Consider the following 25,574-nt stretch of genomic DNA (forward strand, 5'->3'; position numbering starts at 1 on the left):
TCATACTCCTTTCCATGCTATCCTGTGAAAGCCTCTTCATCTCCGATAATTACTGCAACCTACATCCTTCTGAATCTGCTTACTGTTTTCATCTCTTGGTCTCCTTCTACCATTTTTACCCCTCACACTTCCCTGCAGTACTAAACTGATGATCCCTTGATTCCTCAGAATGTGTCTTACCAACCGATCCCTTCTTCTAGTAAAGTTGTGCCACCAATTTCTTTCCTCCCCAATTCTATTCAGTACCTTACCATTAATTGCGTAATCTACCCATCCAGTCTTCAACATTCTTCTGTAGCACCAGATTTCAAAATCCTTTGTTCCCTCCCTGTCTAAACTATTTATCGTACATATTTCACTTCCATACATAAATACACTCCATACAAATACTTTCAGAAAAGACTTCCTGACACGTAAATATATATACCCGATGTTAACAAATTTCTCTTCTTCAGAAACGCTATTCTTGCCTTTGGTAGTCTACATTTTATATACTCCTACTTCAGTCATCATCAGTTATTTTGCTGTCCAAATAGCGAAACTCATCTACTACTTTAAGTTTCTCATTTCCTAACCGAATTCCCTCAGCATTGCCTGATTTACTTTGACTACATTCCATCATTCTCGTATTGCTTTTGTTGATGTTCATCTTATATCCTCCTTCCAAGACACTGTCCATTTCGTTAAACTGCTCTTCCAAGTCCTTTGCCTCTGTCAGAGGCAAACATCAGAGTTTTTATTTATTCTCCCTGGGCTTCAGTTCCTACTCCAAATTTTTCTTTTGTTCTCTCTACTGCTTGCTCAATATACACTCTGAATAACATCGGGGATAGGCTCGAACCTTTTCTCACTCCCTTCTCAACCACTGCTTTCGCGCCCCTTAACTGCACTCTGTTTTCTGTACAAATTGTAAATAGCATTTCGCTCCCTGTATTTTACCCCTGCCAACTCGACAATTTGAAAGATAGTATTCCATTCAACATTGGCAGAAGCTATCTCTAAGTTTACAAGTGCTATAAACGTAGAATATCATTTGTATTACTATCCTTTCTCCATGTGGGCCCCTGATAATGAATGAATTAAAAAGAATCTTAAACAGTTCGTACTCATTATTAACATACATCGTAACTGTTTTCATTTCTACAAAATTTGGACTACTTTAGAACATGTTTAAACTGATTGCTGATACCCTTCATTAAATGTTTTGTGAAACAATTAATATCCTACCGAAACTAGAAAGAAAACGGTGTATAGTAATTGTATTAATAATGATCTCAGGATCATTTGTGTCGGTGATATTTATTATACAGAAATAAAAAAAGACAAAATCGGCATCAAGTAAACTTTTCCAAGAATAGTCACAAAATTCTAATTATCACCTCGAAAAAATGAAGTGACATATTAATTTTCCGTTTCGTTTGTTAGCAGGTATGTGTTCGTAGTCCTGGTGCACAATGAAATCCCATAGTCACAGGCAGTACCGCAGCACGGCGCTACAAAATCAAAAACAAAATGGCGTAGACTATTGATAATGTGGAGGATCGTGCGGTAATCCTCTTCCTGTATTTTTGGCGGAAAAAACGCTGCACTGATCCACGCTGAGTTGGTGGAAGTGTATGATGCGAGCAGTCTCTAGGAATGACACTTGGTTCAGATTCTACAAAAAACGATGAGTTTCCTTTTCCCGTGTGGGTAACTGGGGTAGATTAGGGACGCGCAAGTCGCCGAAATGGCGTTCCATTGAAAGACTCACACCCATCCACTCAGCCACATGAAGTTATTAGTGGCTGCGTCAGGCCAGTCCAGACAGCTTTTTTAGCCGTCTAATCTCTATGGATGAGTGCTGAGTGTAACACTATGATACTGAGACGGAGGGGTAAAACTAGCAGCGGGAAAGGCGAAGAATATACATCTGGATCACAGCACTTATGGAAGAGAATAATGGAGAGTGCGAAAAGTGGGCAAGAGGACTGTAGAAGCGTCTGAGGGGAGAAGGGTATTGAAAATTAAGAATTAAGATGACTGATAAGGTAAGATATGAAGAGGTTCTTTGCAGAATCGGCGAGGAAAAGCATATGTAGCAAACACTGTGTATGGGAAGGGACAGAATGAGAGCACACACATTAATGCATTTTCCACGGCACTAGAGCGAGGCATAGATTGCAAAAACAGTAAGGGGAGACAGATATTGCAATATACCCAATAACAAATGAGGACGTTGGTTATAAGTGTTGACGTAAGATCAAGAGGTTTGCAGAGGAGAGGGAATACTGACGAATCGCATCAAATAAGTCGGAAGAATGATGATTCCAAAGTTAAATAAATCATTGTTCATAAAATATATCACTTCTCGCCTGCAATCCACTTCCATCAAGGCAAAGCACGCAAGATGCAATGATCAGTCTCAGATTTTTTTAGTTGTTTGTTATTCTACGCTGTAATCAGTTTAATTATATATACAATAAACCTTACACCCTATTCGGCGAATTCAGTTGTGTGATGATTAATAGCTTTACTGCATAAACTCTTTTAAAAAATCTGTTTTATCTCAGTTCACAGATACCGAAGAGTTATATCTTACTGAGATAATTTAGAGGACCGGTATTTTAAGCTGACTGCCGAATACTTCTACTGCTCCAATACACATTGCGTGCAAGGACCACGAAGATAGGATAACAGAAATTAGGGCTCTTATGGAGGCATGTAGATTTTACCATCGCTCTGTTTGCGAGTGGAGCAAGGAAATGACTAGTAGTGGTACAGGGTGCTCTCCGCCACGCACCGTACCGTGGCTTGCGGAGCGTCGATGTAGAGGTACGAAACGCAGCTACTCACAGAGGTCCGGTGTGACCTCTAATTAGCAGCCAAACTTTGTAGGTATACTAATGCTTTAAAGCGAAACGTATCTATGCTGGAAAAAATTAGTTCCAATTTTGGCCTCCAGATGTAAATCTGGGCCTGTGATTGCAAGAAATACACATAGAAATGTTTCCATATGCAGTGGCTAAGGAATGGGATGTGGGCGCGAGAGGTCAAAAAAATTACCGTTATAGCTTCTCAAATGACAGCCTGGCTGTCTTCTTGTCATACAGTGTATACAGCGCCAGAGTTGCAGCTTGTGGCCAAAATTGGAACTATCTGTTTTCCAGTGTAAGTCGGTTCCACATTAACGCGTTAACGTATGTACCACGTTTCGTTGCCATATGATAATTACAGCCTACAGTGTTCCTCTGTTTTGTCTCAGGGAGACGAAAATTTAATAGTCATGGGCGACTGGAATTCGGTAGTACGAAAAGGAAGAGAAGGAAACGTAGTAGGTGAATATGGATTGGGGGTAAGAAATGAAAGAGGAAGCCGCCTGGTAGAATTTTGCGCAGAGCATAACTTAATCATAGCTAACACTTGGTTCAAGAATCATGAAAGAAGGTTGTATACATGGAAGAACCCTGGAGATACTAAAAGGTATCAGATAGATTATATAATGGTAAGACAGAGCTTTAGGAACCAGGTTTTAAATTGTAAGACATTTCCAGGTACAGATGTGGACTCTGACCACAATCTATTGGTTATGAACTGTAGATTAAAACTGAAGAAACTGCAAAAAGGTGGGAATTTACGGAGATGGGACCTGGATAAACTGACTAAACCAGAGGTTTAGGGAGAGCGTAAGGGAACAAATGGCAGGAATGGGGGAAAGAAATACAGTAGAAAAAGAATGGGTAGCTTTGAGGGATGAAGTAGTGAAGGCAGCAGAGGATCAAGTAGGTAAAAATACGAGGGCTAGTAGAAATCCTTGGGTAACAGAAGAAATATTGAATTTAATTGATGAAAGGAGAAAATATAAAAATGCAGTAAATGAAGCAGGAAAAAGGAATACAAACGTCTCAAAAATGAGGTCGACAGGAAGTGCAAAATGGCTAAGCAGGATGGCTAGAGGAAAAATGTAAGGATATAGAGGCGTATCTCACTAGGGGTAAGATAGACACTGCCTACAGGTAAATTAAAGAGACCTTTGGAGAAAAGAGAACCACTTGTACGAATATCAAGACCTCAGATGGAAACCCAGTTCTAATCAAAGGAGGGAAAGCAGAAAGGTGGAAGGAGTATATAGAGGGTCTATACAAGGGCGATGTACTTGAGGACAATATTATGGAAATGGAAAAGGATGTAGATGAAGATGAAATGGGAAATATGATACTGCGTGAAGAGTTTGACAGAGCACTGAAAGACCTGAGTCGAAACAAGGCCCCGGGAGTAGACAACATTCCATTACAACTACTGACGGCCTTGGGAGAGCCAGTCCTGACAAACCTCTACCATCTGGTGAGCAAAATGAATGAGACAGGCGAAATACCCTCAGACGTCAAGAAGAATATAATAATTCCAATCCCAAAGAAAGCAGGCGTTGACAGATGTGAACATTACAGAACTATCAGTTTAATAAGTCACGGCTGCAAAATACTAACGCGAATTCATTACAGACGAATGGAAAAACTGGTAGAAGCCGACCTTGGGGAAGATCAGTTTGGATTCCGTAGAAATATGGGGACACGTGAGGCAATACTGACCCTACGACTTATTTTAGAAGCTAGATTAAGAAAAGGCAAACCTACGTTTCTAGCATTTGTAGACTTAGAGAAAGTTTTTGACAATATTGACTGGAATACTCTCTTTCAAATTCTGAAGGTGGCAGCAGTAAAATACAGGGAGCGAAAGGCTATTTATAATTTGTACAGAAACCAGATGGCAGTTATAAGAGTCGAGAGACATGAAAGGGAAGCAGTGGTTGGGAAGGGAGTAAGACAGGGTTGTAGCCTCTCACCGATGTTATTCAATCTGTATAGCAAGCAATAAAGGAAACAAAAGAAAAATTCGGAGTAGGTATTAAAATCCATGGAGAAGAAATAAAAACTTAGAGGTTCGCCGATGACATTGTAATTCTGTCAGAGACAGCAAAGGACTTGGAAGAGCAGTTGAATGGAATGGACATTGTCTTGAAAGGAGGATATAAGATGAACATCAACAAAAGCAAAACGAGAGTAATGGAATGTAGTCGAATTAAGTTGGGTGATGCTGAGGGAATTAGACTAGGAAATGAGACACTTAAAGCAGTAAAGGAGTTTTGCTATTTGGGGAGCAAAATAGCCGATGATGATCGAAGTAGAGAGAGTATAAAATGTAGACTGGCAATGGCATGGAAAGCGTTTCTGAAGAAGAGAAATTTGTTAACATCGAGTATAGATTTAATTGTCAGGAAGTCGTTTCTGAAAGTATATGTATGGAGTATAGCCATGTATGGAAGTGAAACATGGACGATAAATAGTTCGGACAAGAAGAGAATAGAAGCTTTCGAAATGTGGTGCTACAGAAGAATGCTGAAGATTAGATGGGTAGATCACATAACGAATGAGGAGGTACTGAATAGGATTGGGAAGAAGAGGAGTTTGGGGCACAACTTGACTAGAAGAAGGGATCGGTTGGTAGGACATGTTCTGAGGCATCAAGGGATCACAAATTTAGTATTGGAGAGCAGCGTGGAGGGTAAAAATCGTAGAGGGAGACCAAGAGATGAATACACTAAGCAGATTCAGAAGGATGTAGGTTGCAGTAGGTACTGGGAGATGAAGAAGCTTGCACAGGATAGAGTAACATGGAGAGCTGCATCAAGTCAGTCTCAGGACTGAAGACCACAACAACAACCATAAGTGTTCCTCCTTGAAAAGTTGCACTTTAATTTTAACCACACGGTACCACATCAAATCCTTCCGAAAAAATTCATTTCTGTTGTTAATTATAACTTACTATGAAGTACATTAAAGTGTGAGCAGTAGTTGTTCACTATTATGCAGAATTTTCTAGCACCAAGAGAGATTGCTCAGTGATAAGGCACTGTAGGCACTTTCGGAAGGTCGCTAAACTTTAGGTTTTACTTGGTGAACCTAAATGGCGTAGGCGAATGCCGAGGCTATGCTTTTCAAAACGACACGGTCGATTACTTTTCCCACCCTTCCCGTCTGAGCTTCTGCTTTGTCTCTAATGACCTCGTAGTCGACTTAACCTTAAATCAGCATTTTCCTACCCTAATAGTTTTTAGCAACAACTGATAGGATTTACTAACAAATATTCTTCGTTTTAGGCCCTCGGAAGAAAAGTTTCAATGTTAAAGGAGTATTTGTTGGAACTTCCTGGTAGATAAAAACTATGTGCCGGACCGAGACTCGAACTCGGGACCCTTTCGCGAGCAAGTGCTCTACCATATTTTTTAATTTTTTAATTTTTTTTGTTGCTCTCATTTTGTTTTTTGTTGTTCGTTCTATTTGTTCTGTTTGTTCGAGGCGGAAGTCCCATGACGCTTGTTCAACTTCATCCACCGAGAGAATGAATTGTTTCCACCAGTACCATTTTTAAGAAGTAAAAAATGCTTATCGATGTCTATACCGTTATGGCCTGGCGGTCTCACGAACGCCTTTTCGAGGAAATGAAAGAAAGCTCCCAAAACATATTCTTCTGGTTTCCTTCTACTTCAGCGATTTCCGAGCTACTCTAATGACATAAAATGATCGAAAATTGCTTAAGTCAAAGCATAAGAATTCTGGCTGTAAGTATTAAAGAAAGAAAGAGGGGGAAAAGCATGTTTCATGTGACCCAGATAGCAATCGGAAGTCATGAGCCACTACTGCTTTGATATAGCTGTCAATATTCAGTGAAATGCCACAGTACCAACTGGTATGTAAAAGTCGACGTAATGCCTTCCGTTACATTATCGATGGGGCGATATTTAATGTCAGTCTTCAACCGACGTAGACAACAGCAATGGTTGCGAAGTTACTTACAGTTACGTAACGACCTTGGGTTGCGGTCAAGCGCGTGCAGAGGGAAGGGGCAGGACGCGGAAGGAACAGAAGTCTACCGTGTGACCTCTCGTCCGAACACAACTGGGGCAGAGGAAACACGAGTGCTTCCTCGCGTAGAGGGGACAAGGATCGCGTGCGGCGCGTGACACCGGACATCGACTGCGCCCGCGAGGCTGGACACGCATGACCGGCGGACAGGCCGGCGTCGCAGTTAGCCTAATTATCTACCTGGCAGGCCGAGCGGGGCATGTGCACACACGGACAACGCCCTGGTGCGTGACGTTACGCGCGTGGGGTGACACATACTGCTCACCTGACGCAAATGTAACGTCTCTAGAGCGGCCAAGTAATTTTCCTCTCTCTCGCCTCCCCCTACCGAAAATCATCATCATCATCATCATTTAAGGCTGATTATGCCTTTCAGCGTTCAGTCTGGAGCATAGTCCCCTTATAAAATCCTTCCATGATCCCCTATTCAGTGCTAACATTGATGCCTCTCCTGATGTTAAGCCTATTACTTCAGAATCATTCTTAACCGAATCCAGGTACCTTCTCCTTGGTCTACGCCGACTCCTCCTACCCTCTACTGCTGAACCCATGAGTCTCTTGGGTAACCTTGCCTCTCCCATGCGTATAACATGACCCCACCATCTAAGCCTGTTCGCCCTGACTGCTACATCTATAGAGTTCATTCCCAGTTTTTCTTTGATTTCCTCATTGTGGACACCCTCCTGCCATTGTTCACATCTACTAGTACCTGCAATCATCCTAGCTACTTTCATATCCGTAACCTCAACCTTATTGATAAGGTAACCTGAATCCACCCAGCTTTCACTCCCATACAACAAAGTTGGTCGAAAGATTGAACGGTGCACAGATAACTTAGTCTTGGTACTGACTTCCTTCTTACAGAAGAGAGAAGAGAGTAGATCGTAGCTGAGCGCTCACTGCATTAGTTTTGCTACACCTCGCTTCCAGTTCTTTCACTATGTTGCCATCCTGTGAGAATATGCATCCTAAGTACTTGAAACCGTCCATCTGTTCTAACTTTGTTCCTCCTATTTGGCACTCAATCCGTTTATATCTCTTTCCCACTGCCATTACTTTCGTTTTGGAAATGTTGATCTTCATACCATAGTCCTTACATTTCTGATATAGCTCTGAAATATTACTTTGCAAACTTTCAATCGAATCTGCTATCACAACTAAGTCATCCGCATATGCAGTATTTTGTGTTCACGTATCTTAATCTCATCCAGCCAGTTTATTGTTTTCAACATATGATCCATAAATAATATGAACAACAGTGGAGACAGGTTGCAGCCTTGTCTTACCCCTGAAACTACTCTGAACCATGAACTCAATTTACCGTCAACTCTAACTGCTGCCTGACAATCCATGTAAAGACCTTTAATCGCTTGCAAAAGTTTGCCTCCTATTCCATAATCTCGTACAACAGACAATAACTTCTTCTAGGAACCCGGTCATATGCCTTTTCTAGATCTATAAAGCATACATACAATTCCCTGTTCCACTCATAACACTTCTCCATTATTTGCCGTAAGCTAAAGATCTGGTCCTGACAACCTCTAAGAGGCCTAAACCCACACTGATTTTCATCCAATTTGTCCTCAACTAATACTCGCACTTTCCTTTCAACAATACCTCAGAAGATTTTACCCACAACGCTGGTTAAAGAGATACCTCTGTAGTTGTTACAATCTTTTCTGTTTCCATGTTTAAAGATTGGTGTGATTACTGCTTTCGTCCAGTCTGATGGAACCTGTGCCGACTCCCACGCCATTTCCATTATCCCGTGTAGCCATTTAAGACCTGACATTCCCTACCGAAAAAAAATAGCTGAAGAAAAATCGTAACACCTAATTTCCTAATTTACAGACATGTCCTAGAACTGTATTTTGTCACTACAAATGTGTATTTAAGTTCTATTGTGGAGGCTCTGCCCAAATCCAAATAAAACTGAGGTAAGCGTATTCCACCTGATCAATCATGAGGCAAGACGAGAGTTACAAGTAACATTCTGCAATGAGCAATTGACGCACAACAGCCATCCAAAATATCTAGGAATCACTATTGACAGGTCACTAACCTATAAAAATCACCCAGAAATAACCAGTCAAAAGATAAAAATTCGAAATAACATATTAAGAAAGCTGCCTGGAACCTCCTGGAGAGCTCAAGCTAACACCCTACGCACCGCAGCACAATCTCTTGTTTACTCGGTGGCAGAATACTGCGCCCCAGTCTGGTACAAGAGCACACACACGAAGAAAATAGATGTCCAGCTTAATACCACCAAGAGGATTGTCTCAGGAACTCTGCATTCAACTCCACTTCCTTGGCTTCATGTCCTTTGCAATATAGCTCCTCCCTCCCTCAGAAGGCAACAAGCTACTATCCGAGAATGGAAGAAAATTAATGACCCCTCTGTCTCTGAAGATATACCTATCCGAAAAATATTGGATCATCTACCAACTACCCGCCTAAAATCCAGGAAACCTATATGGGAAGACGAAGTCCTCAAATTCCCAGAAAGGTACGACATAGCAAGGGAATGGAGGCAATACTGGTCGCTGCATAATCACCATCCTCTCATCACTGATTTTGATCCTTCGATACCGGTGGAAGGAATGCAAATGCCCAGAAGAACTTGGTGGAGACTTAATCGTGTGAGGACCAACCACGGCAGGTGTAAGGCCATTCTCCACAAATGGAAACTCACTGATGACCCACAATTAGATTAGATTAGATTAATACTGTTCCATGGATCATGAATACGATAATTCGTAACGATGTGGAACGAGTCAAATTTTCCAATACATGACATAATTAAGTTAATTTAACAACATACTTGTTAATATAGCAACTTTTTTATTTTTTGTGTTTTTTGTTTTTTTATTTTTTTATTTTTATTTTTTTAATATTTTTTTTGTTTTTTTTTCTTTTTTTCTTAATTTATATATAAAAATTCCTCTATGGAGTAGAAGGAGTTGTCATTCAGAAATTCTTTTAATTTCTTCTTAAATACCTGTTGGTTATCTTTCAGACTTTTGATACTATTTGGTAAGTGACCAAAGACTTTAGTGGCAGTATAATTCACCCCTTTCTGTGCCAAAGTTAGATTTAATCTTGAATAGTGAAGATCATCCTTTCTCCTAGTATTGTAGTTATGCACACTGCTATTACTTTTGAATTGGGTTTGGTTGTTGATAACAAATTTTATAAGAGAGTATATATACTGAGAAGCTACTTTGAATATTCCTAGATCCTTAAATAAATGTCTGCAGGATGATCTTGGGTGGACTCCAGCTATTATTCTGATTACACGCTTTTGTGCAATAAATACTTTATTCCTCAGTGATGAATCACCCCAAAATATGATGCCATATGAAAGCAATGAGTGAAAATAGGCATAGCAAGCTAATTTACTAAGATGTTTATCACCAAAATTTACAATGACCCTTATTGCATAAGTAGCTGAACTCAAACGTTTCAGCAGATCATCAACGTGTTTCTTCCAATTTAATCTCTCATCAATGGACACACCTAAAAATTTGGAATATTCTACCTTAGCTATATGCTTCTGATTAAGGTCTATATTTATTAATGGCGTCATACCATTCACTGTACGGAACTGTATGTACTGTGTCTTATCAAAATTCAGTGAGAGTCCGTTTACAAGGAACCACTTAGTAATTTTCTGAAAGACAGTATAGACAATTTCATCAGTTAATTCTTGTTTGTCAGGTGTGATTACTATACTTGTATCATCAGCAAAGAGAACTAACTTTGCCTCCTCATGAATATAGAATGGCAAGTCATAAATATATATTAAGAACAACAAAGGACCCAAGACTGACCCTTGTGGAACCCCATTCTTGATAGTTCCCCAGTTTGAGGAATGTGCTGATCTTTGCATATTAGGAGAACTGCTTATTTCAACTTTCTGTGCTCTTCCAGTTAGGTATGAATTAAACCATTTGTGCACTATCCCACTCATGCCACAATACTTGAGCTTGTCTAGCAGAATTTCACGATTTACACAATCAAAAGCCTTTGAGAGATCACAAAAAATCCCAATGGGTGGTGATCATTCAAAATTTGATTGGTGAAAGCATATATGGCATTTTCTGTTGAAAAACCTTTCTGGAAACCAAACTGACATTTTGTTAGTACTTCATTTTTACAGATATGTGAAGCTACTCTTGAATACATTACTTTCTCAATGTCACAATGTGACTGTGGTGCAGAAGAACAAACAATCCCTCACCTGATCTTCGAATGTCCTGCGAGGAGGTTTGAAGGAGAATGGAGGGATATCATGAATGCTACTCCACGTGCTGTTCAGTGGGTGACCTGCTTATATGTGAACTTGTAATAGTTGCAGCGGCTGTCTCCCTAATCTTTCGCGTATTGTTGTTTGCAATCAATCATTTAACAATATATTTGTAATTCGATTATTATATTAATTAATACACTCCCGGAAATGGAAAAAAGACCACATTGATACCGGTGTGTCAGACCCACCATACTTGCTCCGGACACTGCGAGAGGGCTGTACAAGCAATGATCACACGCACGGCACAGCGGACACACGAGGAACCGCGGTGTTGGCCGTCGAATGGCGCTAGCTGCGCAGCATTTGTGCACCGCCGCCGTCAGTGTCAGCCAGTTTGCCATGGCATACGGAGCTCCATCGCAGTCTTTAACACTGGTAGCATGCCGCGACAGCGTGGACGTGAACCGTATGTGCAGTTGACGGACTTTGAGTGAGGGCGTATAGTGGGCATGCGGGAGGCCGGGTGGACGTACCGCCGAATTGCTCAACACGTGGGGCGTGAGGTCTCCACAGTACATCGATGTTGTCGCCAGTGGTCGGCGGAAGGTGCACGTGCCCGTCGACCTGGGACCGGACCGCAGCGACGCACGGATGCACGCCAAGACCGTAGGATCCTACGCAGTGCAGTAGGGGACCGCACCGCCACTTCACAGCAAATTAGGGACACTGTTGCTCCTGGGGTATCGGCGAGGACCATTCGCAACCGTCTCCATGAAGCTGGGCTACGGTCCCGCACACCGTTAGGCCGTCTTCCGCTCACGCCCCAACATCGGGCAGCCCGCCTCCAGTGGTGTCGCGACAGGCGTGAATGGAGGGACGAATGGAGACGTGTCGTCTTCAGCGATGAGAGTCGCTTCTGCCTTGGTGCCAATGATGGTCGTATGCGTGTTTGGCGCCGTGCAGGTGAGCGCCACAATCAGGACTGCATACGATCGAGGCACACAGGGCCAACACCCGGCATCATGGTGTGGGGAGCGATCTCCTACACTGGCCGTACACCACTGGTGATCGTCGAGGGGACACTGAATAGTGCACGGTACATCCAAACCGTCATCGAACCCATCGTTCTACCATTCCTAGACCGGCAAGGGAACTTGCTGTTCCAACAGGACAATGCACGTCCGCATGTATCCCGTGCCACCCAACGTGCTCTAGAAGGTGTAAGTCAGCTACCCTGGCCAGCAAGATCTCCGGATCTGTCCCCCATTGAGCATGTTTGGGACTGGATGAAGCGTCGTCTCACGCGGTCTGCACGTCCAGCACGAACGCTGGTCCAACTGAGGCGCCAGGTGGAAATGGCATGGCAAGCCGTTCCACAGGACTACATCCAGCATCTCTACGATCGTCTCTATGGGAGAATAGCAGCCTGCATTGCTGCGAAAGGTGGATATACACTGTACTAGTGCCGACATTGTGCATGCTCTGTTGCCTGTGTCTATGTGCCTGTGGTTCTGTCAGTGTTATCATGTGATGTATCTGACCCCAGGAATGTGTCAATAAAGTTTCCCCTTCCTGGGACAATGAATTCACGGTGTTCTTATTTCAATTTCCAGGAGTGTAGTTTGTGTGCAATTTTACTCTGTAGATGCTATATGCTAACTAAATAAATAAATTGTCCTATGTTATGAAGAAGTTTTTATCTTCAACATTGTACAACACAGTTGTTTCCTGTTATCGAGTTGACGGATATATTCGTTACTGAAACTTGCTGGCAGATTAAAACTGTATGCCGGACCGGTGCTCGAGTCCCAGACCGTCATCTTTCGCAGGGAAGTGATCTACAAACTGAGCTACCTGAGCACAACTCATGACTCGCCCTTACAGCTTTACATCCGCCAGTAGCTCATCTCCTACCTTCTAAACTTCACGGAAGTTCTCCTGCGAAACTTGTAGGACTAGCAGTCCTAGAAGAAAGGATATTTATTTATAATTGCTTATTTAGTCTGACCAGATTAGGGCATTCAGGCTCTCTCTTACAACTGACCAGGAATAATACACACAAAAAAATATTACATAACAATCACAATAATAATAAACAGCATTATTAATAAAAATAATACTTGACAATAATATTATTGTATTATAACATTATTACTAATAATAATATGTAATAATAAAATAATGGAGGCGTTAAGTACAATACTGATTAGTTTAACACTCTTGAAGTATTCTTCGGTATTACAAGATGTGGAAGGGACAATGGTAGAGGAGAGGATTCAAATGAAAGTGACAATAGCTGCTTGAAGAGAGGAGAATTTCACTGTAGAATTCTTTGGACAAGGGGAGGGAAAATGTTGGGGGGATGGATGGTTGATGAGAGTGCGCTGCAAGATGAGGTAGCTATTAAGACGGAATGTGAGTCATCAGCTGTCTCTTGAAATTTGGAAGGATTTTAAGGGGAGCTGGAACGCCCTGCCCCACCAATGTTAAATTTAGCGAATTGCCCTCTCTGTATTTCAGGAACCGCTGTAGCCATTGACATGAAATTTTTACAGGACATTAAACTGTATGTTCTGAGTCTACTGAACTACAATATCTGCATTTTAGCCACTGCTTTCGGAAAAGCAATTTTTTAACTACGCGGTTAAAAGTTTGTGTACTTTCTTGAACGTAATCGTAAATTTTAATTATTCATAACATTATGTCAGTCTTTTTGTTCAGTAGACTCAGGATATGTATGGTATCACTCCATGAAAATGTGAATACTCTACTCGAAGTGGTTTCTGAGGTTTAGGGGAAAATGCAACAGAAAATGTAACCGTTCAAGTTCTCTGATGAAGTTTGCTCCAGGATTAATTCCCATATGCTGTAGGACTTTCACCCTACCAATGTTGCCATCATTAAAAGCAATAACAGCATCACTGATCGCCTACTTTGGTGTCTTCATTCCAACAAAAACAGTTTTGGTAAGCGAGTCCATATAAGATTATTGAATGACTCATTGGGATTTTGAGTCTGACCATGCAGACACTTCTTCAGTAACTCAGGATCTGCCAGGTCTCTGTAATTAGGTTTTATGATATCCACGACTGCTGCTAGGATGCAATGTTTATGGCTGTATGAACTGTTTGAGTATTGGGCATTGCGGTAATTTTACCATGAATCAGGTCCAGGAGGGCAAAGGTGGTGTACTGGTTTTTCATCACTTGACAGTCTGTGGAAGAAAGTAGCCCATACTGCCTGCTTCATTTGCAACAAATCCTCAGTATTGTTTGTAATGGCCATCCCATAATACTGCTGTATTTCATCAGTCATTTGGTCTGTCTGTCTGCCTCTTATGGTTTTACCATCAGAAAGATTCTTGTCTCTCAAACTATGTTCCAACTTCCTCAACCTAGTGCCCATCCTCTCCTGGACATGACCAACACTGTTAACCTTTGTAACACAGCAATCTACAGCCTTCTGTACAAAAAATTACTGATTTTGTTAGATTTTGAAGTAAGGCACGTAAAAATTTTAACATTTTCAACCAATGTAGATTATATTTTAAAAAAATAAAATACTTCCCATGTGAGTTTATAAGTGATGTACATATCATTTTATTCGGAAAATTACAAATTTTATAATTAGATAAAAATCCGAAATGCGAAAAAATTTTTTTTACATTCTAACTCCCCTTAATTTCTCTAATATTTCGAGAAAAAGAGTTAAAAAGTCGGGGTCTTGATATAGAAAATTATTTAGGGAACATGGCAATGCTATGGAGCGGCGCAGAGAAGATTTTACTTTGCTGAGAACGAATATTTCTGCTGTGTTGTTCAGATTGTAGTGTAAGGGTTGAAGATAATGCAATGATTGAGAATACGATACACCAAACACAGGACATGATAATCTCAGCGCTTATCGGCACGTAATCATGAAAACAGTCAGGAGTGATATGGTCGAAATAGCGTACATCATATGTATCGGACGCAAACATCATCACCATTTACAGCAGATGTGAGCTCTCATAGGAAAGTCCTTGGAGAATGGGATCACTGTAATCAAGAATTGGGAGTATTAGGGACTCTACGAGTTTCTTCTTAAGCTCGAGAGGGAATAGTGGAGACATAGCTTAGCCACAGACTTCGGAATGTTTCCAGAAGGTATTTTTCACTCTGCAGCGAAGTGTGCGCTGATATGAAACTTCCCTGCTGATTAAAACTGTGCGCCGAATGAAAATTCATTTTGCACATATCCCCCAGGCTGTGTCTAAGGCGCGTCTTCGTAGTATCGTGTTTCTTGCAGGGGTGGTAGTCCTGAAAGTTTCGCAGGAGAACTTCTGTTAAGTTTGGGAAGTTGGAGATGAGGTACTGGCGGAAGTAAAGCTCTGGCGAGAGATTGTGAGTCGCGTTTGGGTAGCTCAGTCGATAGAGCGCTTGCACGCGAAAGGCAAAGGTCCCGAATTCGAGTCTCAGTCCGGCTCAGAGTTTTAATCTGCCAGGTAGTTTCATATCAGCACAAGCTCCGCTGCAGAGTGAAAAACTTCCTTCTGTATATTTATTTTATCGGATATCTGTAGTAGACTGTAACCATATATGCTCTATCTGCATCGGTATATTTTCATTTTTGAGTACGTACATGGGAACTTCAAAAAGTAAGTACACAATATTATTACAGACCCAGTAACTTTTATTAAACGCTGCACTACACTTCAGAGTTATACAGATATATGACACTGTTTTTCAACATTGTCACCATGTCTGTGATAAACAGAAAACAACAGTGGAAACTTCCTACAATTCGTTCCATAAAAATCCTCTCCTTGTTCACCGAGCCATTCAAGATTCGAGAACTGCTGAGTGGACGTCCTCATCCTTGGAAAATCTCCCCTCCCCCACGTTCCGCCTTCCCCCGCAGATGCTCTGTGTTCTATCAGCTTGCCAAAAAAATGGAAATGCATGGTACAATATCTAGACCTACCGATAAGCATCATCCACGTATGTGCGGCCTTGATCAAATTCGTAGCACCAATTTACTACTGCTGGGTGCGACAATGCAATTGGTCCAAGTACCGCAGGGATTCGCAGTGAACCTGTGTTCAATTTAGATGGTTTGCTTTAAATAATCGTAGTGTTTAGTTTAGTAGAGCTTTGGAGTATGTTTCCAGTTGCTGTGCCATTTCAGTCGCTCACTGCGCTGCACCTGTTTTTCTGTATCGAAACACCAAAAAATACAACACATCACTATGTAGTACGGTGTAGGAAACCCACTGATATTCTGAACAGTTTACAATCGTCTCGGAATGGATGAAAACTGGTCTTGCTTGGCTTCCAGGGGGATCTTATCCCATTATTCCTGCAAAATACTGTCAATTTCAGGTAATAAGATAGACTTAATAGCGATCGCGCACTGTAGTTCCCAAAGTATACCGCAGAGGTCCAATAATATTGAGATCTGGAGGCTGTGGTCGCCAGGAGAAATGCGATAATTCACCCTCGAGCTCACAAACCAAGTCCTGGACAATGCAAGACGTGTGAACAGGAGCGTTGTCGTCTTCAACACAGCATCACCATTGGGGGAAAACATTGTACAATGGAATGTTCTTCATCAGTTCAAAATGCTCACATAAGGCTTTGCAGTAATGTGACATTGCAGAGTAAGCATGTGGCCAATGGAATACCCAATGCAGCTACCCAAACCATCACCGAACCCTCGCCATGTTTTACTATTGGACATAAACTAGGTCAGAATTTGGAAACAGTGCGAAAGAATACTCATGCGACGAAATGACATCTTTCCATTGCTCCATAGGCCAGTTCTTATGGCTTCGGCAGCACCTTTCCCTGTTACGGGCATTTGCTGCACTAATGAGTGTTTCGGAAGTCGAGCTCGTCCTACGTACAGTTCTCTGCTTAAGGAGCTCCATTCGTGTTGTTTTGGTGCTGGCAGGGTTCAGGAGTGCGACATTCGGGTTTTCCGCATCTATTGTGCACTTATACTTCGTCACAATCCTCTTTAATGATTGTTTGTCGCGATCACTAAACGCACATTTCGTCCACCTTGCGACTTCACGGATGAGGTTTTCCGCTTCCCTCTATACGGTAAAAACTTCTACTCAGTGCCTCTTGAAACACCAGACGCTTCGAGTCCCTTGGCTACGGAAGCACCTAACATACAAGTACCAACAATTCGGCCACTTTAGAATTAGCTCCGACTGACACTTGCAACGTATTGACGACATTTCACGGGTGCTGTTCGTCTTGAAATACAACAGCGCAGTTTGCAGGCTCGGCTAGCAGTAGCGTTTTTGTTCAAGCATGCGTTTCTGACGATGTTTCCGTATTTTTTGTCGAACCCCCGTACACGTCCGCGGCTATGTCAGTGTGCGATTGCGCTCTTCGCTACAACACGTTTGCTACTGACAGCAAATGTATTGCCACACAAGTCCTGAACAGGTGGACAGCGTAACAATAAGACAATGGATCTCAACTCAGAAGCGTGAATCATGGGCAAAATGATAACAACAATATTATTTTTTCCGGTGCTTCCATTTAACCATAGACCACATATTTTCGGAATCATACTTTCCTGAGTTGCTATTTAATGAACGCAGCTCTCTTTGTATCAAGCAAACCAGTTAGGCTAGAAAATCCTACAATAAAACCAGCTAGGCCAGAAAATCCCACAATCACTGAGGATTCTTCTTCGAAGGACTGCCAAAATGTCCAACTCTGGTGTCCATGAATCCAGTCCAGGCAGCTGAAAAACGATGTTGGTCACGTTTTAGCGTACGTATATTATAGGTCCTTCGCAGTTACAGTGGTGCGTAAAACTTTCATTTCATCTAATAGGCCATACAGTTATGGTCATAAGGTGAGAGAGCTTCGAGATTTACGGAGAAACATACGTCATTTATCTATGGACTAAATTGTGATGTAATATACTCTTCGCGAAACATGCCACAACCGTGGCTAAAATTTTTGTTGATGAATGAAAACGCTCCAGTTGCACATGACCAACACTTTATTTGTTTGAAATCGTACACAAGACCCGGATTTCAGGACGTAAATCTCATTTTAAGGCTCTATAAGAAAGGGGTAAACCAACAGAGATTCTTCATGAAGTTAATTAACATTAAAAGGTCGTATACAAATCTGAACAGCAGGTCATACCTTTATTGCGTACAAGAAAGTCGTACCAGTCATGTAAAAAAATCCAGCAAATATTTATCAAGTAGCATGTGAGATCTCGTCCGGGTGAGGCATGAAAAGGTACTCTGATTCAACAAGTACCAAACTAGGCAAACTGGGCCCAACCCAAAAAAAACATGAATGTAACAACAAATAAGTAAAGGTTGCCAGCCTAATGTAACCTCTGAACCAACTGCGAACTATTAGAGATGTGGCTTGGGTTTAAGAAATTAAAATGAAGATATGTAAGTTTCTAGGTCCCAGGTTTAATACATAATACACACAATACGCCACCGGGTCATGAGGTGTATGCCTAGGGAGACGAACTGCAGTTAACAACCTGGCAACACAGGCGAGCGGCCCAGTATGCATGGAGATGGGCCGGCCTGTGTCATCCATCATGCAGTCCATCAGCTGGTCAGGCAGCAGCGGAGCACGCGTGAGTGATGCCTGGCTGCTGAAAAGCTGAGCTAGCTGGCCTGTAGGTATGGAGGCTAGGGCAACCGCTAGTGTCTTGGTGACTGGAAGCTGTAACGCTCTAGCCCATGTGTTGGTTCGATCACTAAGTAAACTGGCCAGTTGTCGAGCACCAAGACACAGGCTGCTGGGTGTCAATCACTTCCGTCGACTTTTCGCATTAGTTTTGCGAATTATATTTATAATTGAAATGAAAATCTTCTATTCGTGATAGGCACGTTTAGTTAATGTCATAAGAGTGAATTTACATTCTTCCAGTCAGCGAAGTTTTTTTCATTATACCATTATTATTACCAACTTTGAAAATATGCAATAATAGAAAAAAGATATGCGAAGCAATTAAAATAAAACAGCACTCAATCTAGTTTAACAATGAGGACAACGTGTAAATGACCATACTACATAATACAAATGGAGAGTAAAGTGATGAACCATTAATAATTTGCAAAGTTGCCTGTTACAAAAATAATAATCTTTTTAAGGATTTGTATCTCATGAGGAAGATTTGGAGATGGTCCGGAATAAATATCATATTCTGTCAAACTTGCTTGACTGACGTAATACTGAAGTGGAAACATTTAAATTGAGTCAAACTTCTTAACTCCAAAATACACTACAATTGCAAAACTGTTAACACCAGCATTCATTTGGAATTTTTGCTACAGTGAAGTAATATAAAACACTCAAAAAACCTCTGCCAGAGAAAAAAATATTTTAAGACAAATTTGGGTAGAGAACTGCCATATCAACTTACGAATCCAAGATTACCTCTACTTTTAAAGGCAAAAACTATTCTACATTAAACGACTATTAAATAAATATTCAGTTGCTTTATAGAAAGTACCATCATCTGATACTTTTTATCATAAATATCGTAGTTCCCAATTTGTCTGCGTAAGGATGTCGAGATGTAAGCAGCTAATTGATACTGGCGGTTTCCCTCGATCATGTGAAGTCTCGTCTGAACAAAATAGAAGCTGTCTGGATGTGGTAATGAACAGACGTGGTTGTCAAGTAAACTAGAATGACATTTTCACTCTGCAGCGGAGTGTGCGCTGATATGAAACTTCCTGGCAGATTAAAACTGCGTGCTCGACCGAGACTCGAACTCGGGAGCTTTGCCTTTCGCGGGCAAGTGCTCTACCATCTGAGCTACCGAAACACGACTCACGCCCGGTCCTCACAGCTTTACTTCTGCCAGTATCGTCTCCGAGATGGTAGAGCACTTGCCCGCGAAAGGCAAAGGTCCCGAGTTCGAGCCTCGGTCGGGCACGCAGTTTTAATCTGCCAGGAAGTGTCAAGTAAACTGTTTATTTAACATTATCATCGATTGTGAAGTGTATGACCGCAGTGTATAGAAGATAATCTGCAAGTGAATAAATGAATATCTTCATGAAAAGTTTACGGTCAGGATTTTTATTTCAATTCAGAGCTTATTAAAAATCTTGTGTATACCATGAAAGACGACTCTGGGATTTCTCGCAACAGATTATAGACTTGTAAAAGTCCTACAATTCACAATATAAGCGACGTTTCATTTGAACAATTTCCTCATTGTCGTAAATTCTGAGCTGGTTACGCTACCCTCTCGTGTAATGTGACTGCGTGTACAGACTCTTGCCGAGAATACCGAAGGTCATTTGAAAGTCAGGGAGCGCGTTGTCAAGCAACGGAATAACACGGACTTGAAGAGGCACCTCGGGAGCCCAACGGTGACTCGCAGCTGACAATACCAGCCTGCAGTCCCAGGGACTACTAAAACCGGACGTCCGGTGTTGTCTCGGTGTCCGGAAGTCTGTTGATTGTCTTTCCTGGACAGCAGGACTGGGGCGGCTTCTTGCACTGTGTGTGGACATAGCTCTTCGTATTTGCCAGGGCATTTTCTTTTCAAATCTGCCCTCTATACAGCCGACCTCGTCTTACTGTAAATGGAGCAGGCACACGTACTGCGAAGGAAGAAAGGAAGGAAGACTGAGTTTAACGTCCCGTGACATCGAGGTCATTAGAGGTGGAGTACAAGCTCGGATTGTGTCAGGGATGGAGAAATATACCGGCCGTGCCTTTTCAAAGGAACCATCCCGGCGTTTGCCTGGACCGATTTAGGGGAATCACGGAAAACCTAAATCTGGATGGCCGCACCCGGGTTTCAACCGTTGTCTTGTCGAATGCGAGTCCAGTGTGCTAACCGCTGCGCCTCGTACAAGGAGGTAGCGTATATGGGCTGCGGGTCTGTGCAAAGTTCAGCATATTCTTGCACTATATAAATACGGGAATTCGGAACCACACTTTTTTGAAATGCTGTTAATTGCTTAAACAAGTTTTCGAATCTTTTCAGGCTCATCTTCGGATGACGAACAGGATTTTACGTGACTATTTCAAAGCGTATACTAGATGCTGGCCTGTGACATTATGGGCGGCTTTGTTATTACTGTCCCTCTATCAGCTTCCATTGCGATTGACAGTTCGCAACGCATCGCTCATTTTTCACAGGTTAAGAAACATAGCTGTGCAGCTGGTGCTTGTTACAAAGAACCAAGCGAAATATTCTATATAACGTACTTTGCTCATAGAAATTATTTGTTTTTCTCTGTATTTAACACAGTCGAAGTATGGGCAAATGCTTCAATGAAAACTGGAGTTAACATGACTTCCCAAAAATAAAATGAATTTGTAGTATATGCAGAGAATTGCAGCTGTTTATATGTATATGGGCAACAGCCTTGCCGCAGTGGATACACCGGTTCCCGTGGGATCACCGAAGTTAAGCGCTGTTGGGCGTGGCCGGCACTTGGATTGGTGACCATCCAGGCCGCCATGCGCTGTTGCCATTTTTCGGGGTTCACTCAGCCTCGTGATGCCAACTGAGGAGCTACTCGACCGATTAGTAGCGGCTTCGGTCAAGAATACCATCATAACGACCGGGAGAGCGGTGTGCTGACCACACGCCCCTCCTATCCGTATCCTCAACTGAGGATGACACGGCGGTCAGATGGTCCCGGTAGGCCACTCGTGGCCTCAAGACGGAGTGCTTCATATGTATATGAACATTACTTTTGAAAACAACGTGAACAAAACTTCAAATTAACCGCTGTCTTATTTATATTGTTATACTACCATCGTCTTGAATATTAGTAAAACCATATTACGTTTATTGCAGCTAAAGCTAATATGTGTATGAGTCTTAATTTATTTCATTAATAGTAGGCTTGCATATTTATAACATAGTGCAGGATTTATTCTGTGGTAGGTTATTCATGTTGAAATCAGTTCACATAGGATGTAAAGAGAGGGTGGTATGGGGGAGTTGGTTGACTGATTAGCTGTTCTGGACTAGTAAGTCTTTGAATTTCAGAAGAAACAGTTTGTTTCTCAGTCCCGTCTGTTCACTGAGTAGGTAGTCCAATGCTGTGTCCGTTTTGGTAAAGATATCACTTCCTTAAAGCAGATCAAGTTTCATGCCTTTGTCGGGAAGTTGAAGTATTTGGAGGTTCTCTTCTGAGCTGTTTGTAGAGTGAGTGTGTGGGCTAGAAGTATGGCGAAGATTTAGTTGTTCAGGTTGTTGAGACAGACGACATCCAAAAGCTCTTTAAATCTTGTTGTGAAGCTTCTGCCAGTTTGTGCAATGCAGAAGGTAGGACATGAGCTGCAACTGAGTTCCTACACATCTAATTTTTGATACTGTTGCGCTGTGGTTTTGGTTCTATGAATAACGTTTGTAAGTAGGCTGTTTAGGTTCTTATATTGGTAACGCCACGTAGCGCTCTGTATGAAAATCACTGGCTGTGCTGTGTGCAGTCTGTGGCTAGTTTGCATTGTTGTAATACTCACCATTGTAGTGTTGGGCAGCTGGATGTTAACAGCGCATAGCGTTGCGCAGTTGGAGGTGAGCCGCCAGCAGTGGTGGATGTGGGGAGAGAAATGGCGGAGTTTTGAAATTTGTAAGACTGGATGTCATGAACTGCTATGTATATTATAATTTTTCAACACTATTAAGGTAAATACATTGTTTGTTCTCTATTAAAATCTTTCCTTTGCTAACTATGCCTATCAGTAGTTAATGCCTTCCGTAGTTTGAATCTTTTATTTAGCTGGCAGTAGTGGCGCTTGCTTTATTGCAGTAGTTCGAGTAACGAAGATTTTTGTGAGGTAAGTGATTTGTGAAAGGTATAGGTTAATGTTAGTCAGGGCCATTCTTTTGTAGGGATTTTTGAAAGTCAGATTGCGTTGCGCTAAAAATATTGTGTGTCAGTTTAAGCACAGTCTTGTATAATTTTCCTAAGGGGACGTTTCACGTTGTTCTGTATTTTGTTGTTGGAGAAGTTGTACGTCTAGAAAAGGTTGGCAATTTGGTTTGAAGTCATCCCTAGGAAAGACGGTCTTAAAAACATGGTATTCCTGTTTGTGGATAGTTCATCAACGATTGGTTGGTTTAATTTTGTTGTATGGATTAGTGCATCTATTATAGCAGGATGGTAATCCCAAAAGTAAGGTCTCCTATTTTTTTATAAGTACATAGACCTGTTTATTTCTACAGTGGTTTACATCGGTTTAAAGCTTGAACATTTAGCTTTTTTCCACATAATCACCATTTCTGTCGCTCCATTTTTGTAGACGCTGTGGCAGTTTTTGTATGCCGCTGTCACAGCAGCTCGCCGCCAAGCTGTTCAGAAAGTTATGAACCTCTTCTTTCACCTCGTCGTGATAATAGAGGGCTACAGTCGTAATGTGTGAGATGTGAATCATTCCGAAAGATTTAGGTCTCCTTATGGGTGGGGACAAAAATGCAAAAAGTTTTTGTAGATGTTCGGTGTATGGGAAAACTCCACTTTTGAAGAAATGTTGCTCAGGGGACTGATGGATAAGACGAATGCAGAAACTACCAGTCCCAGTGCTACAACGGTAGTTCTGACAGACAGCAATACAGGCAAGAAAACGAAGAAATTAGTCCGGAACGACGAAAGATAAGGAAGTAAGGGTGTTCATTTTGCCACTTTTGCAAGAAACAGGGGGAGGTGTATGGAGGAAAAGGAAGGATCAGTGTACGCCAAATCCAAAATATTTATTGTGTGGAGTATTTCCGTGCTGCAATGAAAATAAAAATATTTTGCTGAATTCCACGTAGTAAGTGCGTAATTACCCTCCAAATGACTGATTTCTAACACAAGCACATTCTAACACATTTCGGTTCATTATTAGGGGAAACTGCTGAGCTGAGACGCGTTGGTGTGCAAGCAACTGCAGCGCCACACAGACCTCAAAAGTACCACCCTTGCCAAATGGTAAAAAAAATTCAGACACCTGAAAAGAATTCACTATTTTTCTCTTACTATTTGTGAGACGGAAAGCGAAAAGTGACCTCTTACCAGAGAAGTAAAATTTTTAACAAGCAGAAACTTTCGATAATGTCTGAAATATCCGTTTGTGTGTGTGTGTGTGTGTGTGTGTGTGTGTGTATTATGATAATTTACGTCATTGTGAACACGTTCGCATCGATTTGAAAGTTGTTTGAATCCAACAGGAGTCAACAACAGCACTGAAAGCCTTCAGTCTTCTGAAACTCACTTGTAATGGGGAAATAACACCGGCACGACAAGAGTCTCCTTTTGATAATCTCCCAGCTGTCTATGTAATGCTTCGCAAAACAACACCACCTAAATTTCAGAGGCGTTTTAAGGAGGTCAGAGTAGCTTTCTATAAAAGAAGACCAATTTGTGATTATAATGATGCCAAGCAAGATGCGTCATCCCTTTTTACATATTTGCAGTTGGCCATGAGACAGAATAAAAACACCAATATTCTGCCTCCCGCCAACCAAAAAATAAAAAAGAAGCAGGATTCACTAATTTCTCTCATTTTGTGGTCAATTTTCTTGGTTTTAAATTACGTACACTATAATGTGCTGTAGGTCTGAAGGGATTAACCACATAGTGTGTCATGTTAACTTAAAATAACTCTGTCCCATTTGACGCCGGCCGAAGTGGCCGTGCGGTTAAAGGCGCTGCAGTCTGGAACCGCAAGACCGCTAAGGTCGCAGGTTCGAATCCTGCCTCGGGCATGGATGTTTCTGATGTCCTTAGGTTAGTTAGGTTTAACTAGTTCTAAGTTCTAGGGGACTAATGACCTCAGCAGTTGAGTCCCATAGTGCTCAGAGCCATTTGTCCCATTTGACGAATGTCATTTTAAGGGTAATATATTTGTAAAATTTGCTTCTTAAATATGTCAAATTAAACAATTGTGATAAAGTGAAACTTTAAAACGCCTTATCTCAAAATAACTCATCACATACATTCAGCCTGTCACAAATGATTCAAATTTAGAGCCAGAGTTGTACTTTTTTCCAATTTTTCAGACTCTAATCCTAAACGTAAAAATTACAATAACTCATAATCAAAAATTTCGAGAGAAGGTCCCTTTTCGCTTTCCGTCTCACATTTAATGCTATGGTTCTTAAAAAATTCTGGAAAACTGATGTGTTTTTAATAGTTCAGCCTATAAAGGGATTCGTCACCTTAGTGTGCGCGAGTAATGAGTGGATGAGCAAATATCGATTAGGTACATTAAGTATGTAGATTGTGGACAGTTGGGATTAGCCGTGCGGTCTTAGGCGCTGCAGTCATGGACTGTGCGGCTGGTCCCGGCGGAGGTTCGAGTCCTCCCTCGCGCATGGGTGTGAGTGTTTGTCCTTAGAATACCTCGGGTTAAGTAGCGTGTAAGCTTAGGGACTGATGACCTTGTAAGTCCCATAAGATTCCACACACATTTGAACTTTTT

General features: G+C 41.6%; 1 protein-coding gene across 3 annotated transcripts in view; it reads right to left on the reverse strand.

The window, feature by feature from the left end:
- LOC124612456 (band 7 protein AGAP004871) overlaps positions 1-25,574 on the reverse strand; it is a 570,585-nt gene that overhangs the window by 309,697 nt on the left and 235,314 nt on the right. The gene's annotated exons all lie outside the window — the stretch shown is intronic.

The sequence above is a fragment of the Schistocerca americana genome, chromosome 4, assembly GCF_021461395.2.
Source record: "Schistocerca americana isolate TAMUIC-IGC-003095 chromosome 4, iqSchAmer2.1, whole genome shotgun sequence".
In the NCBI taxonomy this organism is placed as follows: Eukaryota; Metazoa; Arthropoda; class Insecta; order Orthoptera; family Acrididae; genus Schistocerca; species Schistocerca americana.